This window comes from Prionailurus bengalensis, chromosome E3 (assembly GCF_016509475.1).
Source record: "Prionailurus bengalensis isolate Pbe53 chromosome E3, Fcat_Pben_1.1_paternal_pri, whole genome shotgun sequence".
Taxonomy (NCBI): domain Eukaryota; kingdom Metazoa; phylum Chordata; class Mammalia; order Carnivora; family Felidae; genus Prionailurus; species Prionailurus bengalensis.
In genome coordinates, this window is record NC_057357.1 from 17,104,249 (window position 1) to 17,110,951 (window position 6,703).

Genomic DNA, 6,703 nt, shown 5'->3' on the forward strand with positions numbered 1-6,703 from the left:
TTTAAATTTTTTAATGTTTATTTTGAGAGAGAGAGAGAGAGAGAGAGAAAGAGAGAGCATGAGTACAAGCAGGGGAAGGGCAGAGAAAGAGGGAGACACAGAATCCAAAACAGGGTCCAGGCTCTAAGCTGTTAGCACAGAGACCAAAGAGGGGCTTGAACTCATGAACTGTGAGATCATGACCTGAGCTGAAGTTGGATGCTTAACTGACTGAGCCACCCAGGCACCCCTAGAATCTGTATTTTTGTATGCTTTGGGTAAATACTAATAGTGCAATTTCTGGATCATAGGATAATTCTATTTTTAGTTTTTTGAGAAACCTCCATAATGTTATCCAGAGTGGCTACACCAGTTTCATTCCCACCAACAGTGCAAGAGGGTTCCCCTTTCTCTGCATCCTCACCAATGTTGTTTCTTGTGTTAATGTTAGCCATTCTGACAAGTGTGAGGTGGTATCTCATTGTGGTTTTGATTTGTATTTCCCTGATGATGAGTGATGATGAGCATCTTTTCATGTGTCTGTTAGTCATCTGGATTTTTTTTTGGAGAAGTGTCTATTCATGTGGTCTACCCATTTTTTAACTGGAATTTTAGTTTTTTGGGTCTTAAATTTGATGATAAGTTCTTTATGGATTTGCAAACTAACCCTTTATCAGATATGTCGTTGGCAAATATCTTCTCCCATTCCGTAAGCTGCCTTTTAATTTTGTTGATTGTTTCCTTCACTGTGCAGAAGCTTTTTAAGTCCTAATTGTTCATGTTTGCTTTTGTTTCCCTTGTCTTCAGTGACGTGTCTAGTAAGAAGTTGTTCTGGCTGCGGTGAAAGAGGTTCCTGCCTGTTTTCTGCTCTAGGAGTTTGATGGTTCCCTGTCTCACATTAGGTAGTTCATCCAATTTTTGAATATTTTTGTGTGTGTATGTTGTAAGAAAGTGGTCCAGTTTCATTCTTTTGCATGTAACTGTCGTTTTTCCCAACAGTGTTTGTTAAAGAGACTGTTTTTCCCCATTGTATCTTTTTTCCTGCTTTGTCAGAGATGAGTTGAGCATTTAGTTGTGGGTCCATTTCTGGGTTTTCTATTCTGTTCCATGGATTTATGTGTCTGTTTTTGTACCAGTACCATACTGTCTTGACTACAGCTTTGTAATATAGCTTGATATCAGGAATCATGCTGCCTGTAGTTTTTTTCTCTCTTGCAGGATTGCTTTGGCTATTTGGGGTATTTTTTGTTTCCATACAGATTTTAGGATTGTTTGTTCTAGCTCTGCAAAGAATGCTGGTGGTATTTTGATAGGTATTGCATTAAATGTGTAGATTACTTTGGGCGATATAGACATTTTAACAGTGTTTGTTCTTCCAATCCATAAGCATGAAATGTTTTTCCATTTCTTTCATAATTCTTCTAGAGTTATCAGTACAGATCTTTTACCTCTTTAGTTAGGTTTATTTCTAGTTATCTTATTCATGGCACAATTGTATATGGAGTCTATTCCTTGATTTCTTTTTCTGTCACTTCATTATTTGTGTATAGAAATGCAACAGATTTCTGCATGTTGATTTTTTACCCTGCGACTTTGCTCAATTTATCTATTAGCTCACGCAATTTTGCAGAGTAGGCTTTCAGGTTTTACACATAGATTATCCTGTCCTCTGCAAATAGTGAAAGTTTCACTTTTTCCTTTCCAATTTGGATGCCTTTTATTTCTTTTTGTTGTCTGAATGCTGAGGCCAACACTTCCAGTACTATGTTAAATAGTAATGGTGAAAGTTGATAACCTTGTCTTGTTCCTGATTGTAGAGGAAAGTCTCTCAGTTTTTCTCCCCATTGAGGATGATATTAGCTGTGGGTCTTTTGTATATGGCCTTTGTGATGTTAAGATGTTCCATCTATCCCTACTTTGTTGAGGTTTTTTTTTAATCAAGAATGGATACTGTAATTTGTCAAATGCATTTGTTTTTGCATCTATTGAGAGACTCATGGTTCTTATCCTTTCTTTTATTGATGTGGTGTATCACGTTGATTGATTTGTGAATATTGAGCCATCCCTACATCCCAGGAATAAGTTCCACTTGATTATGGTGAATAATTAATTTAATGTACTGTTGGATTCTATTTTCTAGTACCTTTTGGGAATTGTTGCATCCAGGGTCATCAGGGAATTGGCTTTTAATTCTTTTTTTAGTGAGGTCTTTGTCTGGTTTTGGAATCAAGGTAATTCTGGCCTCATAGAATGAGCTTGAAAGTTTTATTTCCATTTGTATCTTTTGGAACAGTTTGAGAATAGGTATTAACTCTTCCTTAAACGTCTGGTACAAGTCCCCTGGGAAGCCATCTGGACCAGGAATTTTGCTGGAAGATTTTTGTATGGTGATTCAATTTCTTTATGGGTCTGTTCAATTTTCAGTTTCTTCCTATTTCAATTTTGGTATTTTGTGAGTGTCTAGGAATTTGTACATTTCTTTCAGATTGCCTACTATGTTAGCATATACTTTTTCATGGTATTCTCTTATAATTTCTGTATTTCTGTGGTGTTGGTTGTGATCTTGCCTCTTTCATTTGTGATTTTATCTATTTGTGTCCTTTCTCTTTTTGAGAAGTCTATTTAGGGTATTGTCAATTTTGTTTATTCTTTCAATGAAACAGCTCTTGGTCTTATTGATATGCTTTAATGTATTTTATGGTTTCTAGATCATTTATTTCTGCTCTAATCTTTAATATTCCTTTTCTTCTGCTGACTTTGTGCTTTATTTGCTGTTCCTTTTCTAGATCCTTTAAGTATAAGGTTAGACTGTGTATTGGGGACCTTTCTTGCTTCTTGAGATAGGCCTGAATCATAATATACTTTCCTCTTGGGACTGTCTTTCTTGCATCCCAAAAGGTTCCAGACTGTAGTGTTTCCATTTTAATTGATTTACATGTATTTTTTATTTATTCCTTAATTTCCTGATTGAGCCATTCATTCTTTAGTAGGATGGTTTTTAACCTCCATGTATTTGAGGCTTTCCAATTTTTTGTGTGTGGCAATTTCAAGCTTCATACCATTGTGATTTGAAAATATGCATGGTATGATCTCAATTTTTTTCTACCTATTGACAGCTGATTTGTGACCAAGTGTGCAGTCTATTCTGGAAAATGTTCCATGTGCACTCCAGAAGAATGTGTATTCTGTTACTTTAGGATGAAAAGTTCTGAATATATCTGTTAAGTCCATCCAGTCCAGTGTGTCACTCAAAGCCATTGTTTCCTTGTTGATTTTCTGCTTAGATGATCTGTTAATTGTAAGTGGGGTGTTAAAGCCCTCTACTATTATTGCATTAATTATCAATGAGTTTTCTCATGTTTGTTATTAATTGATTTATATATTTGGGTGTTCCAAGCTGGAGACATAATTGTTTACAATTGTTAGATCTTGGTGGATAGACTCCTTAATTATAATATAATGCCCTTCTTTGTTCCTTGTTATAGTCTTTGTTTTAAAATCTAGCTTGTATGATATGTTTGTCTACTCCATCTTTCTTTTGACATTCATTAGCCTGATAGATGGTTCTCCATCCCCTCACTTTCAATTTGCAGGTGTCTTTGGTCTAAGGTGAATCTCTTGTAGGCAACATATAGATGGATCTTGTTTTGTAATCCATTCTGATACTCCATCTTCTGAATGGAGCCTTTAGTCCATGTACATTCAGAACAATTATTGAAAGATACGAATATAGTGCCATTGTAGAGCTGGTGTTTCTGGTAATGTTCTCTGGTTCTTTGTAGTCTTTGTTATGTTGGGTTTTATTTTTCTCTAACCAAAGAGTCCCACTTAAAATTTGTTGCAAGGATGCTTTAGTGGTCATAAACTTGTTTGGTTTTGTTTTTCTGGAAAACTCTTTATCTCTCCTTCTATTCTGAATGAAAGCCTTGCTGGATAAAGAACTCTTGGCTGCATATTTTTCCCCTACTGAACATGTTGAATATTTCCTGCCACTCCCTTCTGGCCTGCCAAATTTCAGTGGACAGGTCTGCTACTAACCTTATATGTCTACACTTGTAGATTAAGAGCCTTTTGTCCCCTGCTGCTTCCAGAATTCTCCTTGTCTTTGTATTTTGAAAGTTTCACTGTGATATATCATGGTGTTCACCTGTTTTTGTTGATTTTGTGTGTGGGGGGGTTCTCTGTCCTCCTGGACTTGAATGCCTGTTTCCTTCCCCAGATTAGGGAAGTTCGCAGCTATAATTTGTTCCAATAAACTTTCTATCCCCTTTGCTCACTCTTCTTCTCGGACTCCTGTGATATGGATATTGTTTTGCTGGATTGAATCACTGAGTTACCTAAGTCCCCTTTGATGATCCAATAGTTTCCTTTCCCTCTTCTTTTCAGCTTCCTTGTTTTCCATTATTTTATCTTCTTATCATTTATTCTCTTCTATGATTTTTAAATCCTTCTTGTGACTGTTTCTAGTCAATTTTACATCTCAGTTATAGCCTTCTTTATCTCAGCCTGACTAGTTTTTAGGTCTTTGATCTCAGTAGCAAGGGTTTCTCTGGTGTCTTCTATGCTTTTTATTCAAGTTCATCTCATAGTCTTATGACTGTTGTTTTAAGTTCTTGTTCACATATTTTGTCTATATCTGTTTTGAGCAAGTCCCTGGCTGTAATTTCCTTTTTTAAAATTTCAATTCAGGTTAATTAACATATAGTGTAGTATTGGTTTCAGTAGAATTTATTGATTCATATAACACATACTTAGATACAACACCCAGTGGTCATCCCAACAATTGCCTTCCTTAATCTGGCTGTGATTTTTTCTTGACTATTCTTTTGGGGAGAAATTCTTTGTCTTGTGATTTTGGCTAGGTTTCTGTCTTCTGTATGTTTGGAATGTTTATTTTATTTATATTGAAAGAGAGAAAGAGTGAGAAAAGAAAGGGGCAGAAGAAGAGAGAGAGAATGTGAAGAAGTGGGGGGGCTAATGTGAGGCTCGATTGCATGACTGCAAGATCATAACTTGAGGAAAAAATCAAGAGTCAGACGCTTAATTAACTGAGCCACACAGGGGCTTGTTTTGCATGTTTTGAAAGTTTCTTGGGTTTCCTACACCAAAGAGCAGTGCTATATTAAAAAACTTCATACATTGTCCAGGCATGACACTTTAGGAAGTTTTCCTGAATGCTGTATGCTGTGTGTGATCCGCTATTGTGTTTTGGCTGCTCCTTCTCACTGGTCAGTCCACTGCAGAGTTCCTCCTTGCTTGTAGTTGGGAGTGTTTGGACTTTAACTAGGTGTTCTTTGATTTGTTTGAATAAAAGGGGAAAAAGTAGGGAAAAAAAAGCCTGATCCAAAAATAAAGAGAAAAGTAAAATGAATGAATAAAAAAAACAGACAATCAAAAACCTATAAGCCTGATTCCAAAGAAAAGAACAGAAAGAAGCAAGAAAAAGAAAAAACAACAAGGGAGGAAAAGGAAATGAAAAAAAAAAACAAAAAACTATGAACCTTATTAAAAAATAAAAAAAAGAGGAAGAGGAAGAAGAAGAAGAAAAAAAGAAAGCAAGAAAGGAAAGGAAGAAAGAAAGAAAAGGAAGGACGAAAGGAAGGAAGGAAAAAGAAAGAAGAAAGAAAGAAAGAAAAGAAAGAATGCCTGGTTCTATTTCCACCAAAACATCAAGTGATGCCTTGAAGGACTCTATTTTCAGTACACTTGGTGAATAGGGTGCACTACCTGTGATGGTCTTCTGGAGAAGAGGCTCAGAGTCAATCTTGTCCCAGTAAATAAGCAGTTACCAGGCACGGGGGGGAAGGTTTGGAGTATGTGGGTCCTGCCTCTACTGGGGGCCACTGTTTTGCCTTCTGAAGTCCTACCATGTTGGTGTTGGGGGACAATGGTGCCACCCTTATCTCTCATTCCCAGATAAGGGGTCTCACACCCTCCATTGTTCTGGAAGCCCTCACAAAGTAGGGAGGGCAGTCAGCTGACTCTGTGCCACAGCTTTCTTGTGCTTTTTTCTTCAGCGTGTGGCTGGGATTTAAAATTCAAGATCTTAAGGACCCAGAACTAAATGGACTGCCCTCCTTCTCTTGAGTAGAGCCTCTCCATGCTGTGTCTGACGTACTTTGTATCAGAAAAACAGTTCTACACCTGTGCAGTGTGAAGAATTTAAAGTGTACCACCACTAAAAGCAACAATAAGCCCTCTATGACTGCCTCTGTCACCTGCCAAAGAAAAGCTCTTTTCTGGCACCTACAGAGTCTTTTGTCCTTGGAGAGGAAATATACCCTCTGCCTAAAGTATTTCAGGAAGGGGAGTGCTTTCCCATTGTGCCCCAGAGATCACTACACCACATTTGCACTCTAGGGCCAACTCCTTCCTTCTACACAGGAATGCATGCCACAGTTCCACTCTGGAGAAAGTCATGCACTTCCAAAACCTCAGGGTTTGAACTCCACATGCTGCTTGCAAAAAAATCCTTGCAGTACTCAGTACCTCTAGCTCCACAGCCTGAGGTCCAGAGAGGTTTTCCTCTTGTGCAAACCCGATATCACATTCTTTCAATGTCTGTTTATCACTCTCCCTTTTGCCTTTCCACAGAAAGGGTTCCCTTCCCTCCGTGGCATTGCTCTTTTTCTCTCCAATTCACTTCCATGCACCTTGAACTTTCCACAATGTCTCCCTCCAACAATGGAGATTCTTCTGCCAGTCTGCAGATCAATTTCCTGGG

At 37.7% G+C, this 6,703-nt stretch overlaps 1 long non-coding RNA gene across 1 annotated transcript in view; it reads right to left on the reverse strand.

Moving 5' to 3' along the window:
* The window catches only part of LOC122471401, a 13,401-nt gene extending 9,083 nt beyond the window's left edge, over positions 1–4,318 (reverse strand). The window contains exon 1 of the long non-coding RNA XR_006294184.1: positions 4,175–4,318. This is a non-coding gene — a long non-coding RNA (uncharacterized LOC122471401). The remainder of the gene's footprint in view (positions 1–4,174) is intronic.
* Positions 4,319–6,703: the final 2,385 nt, after the last annotated feature.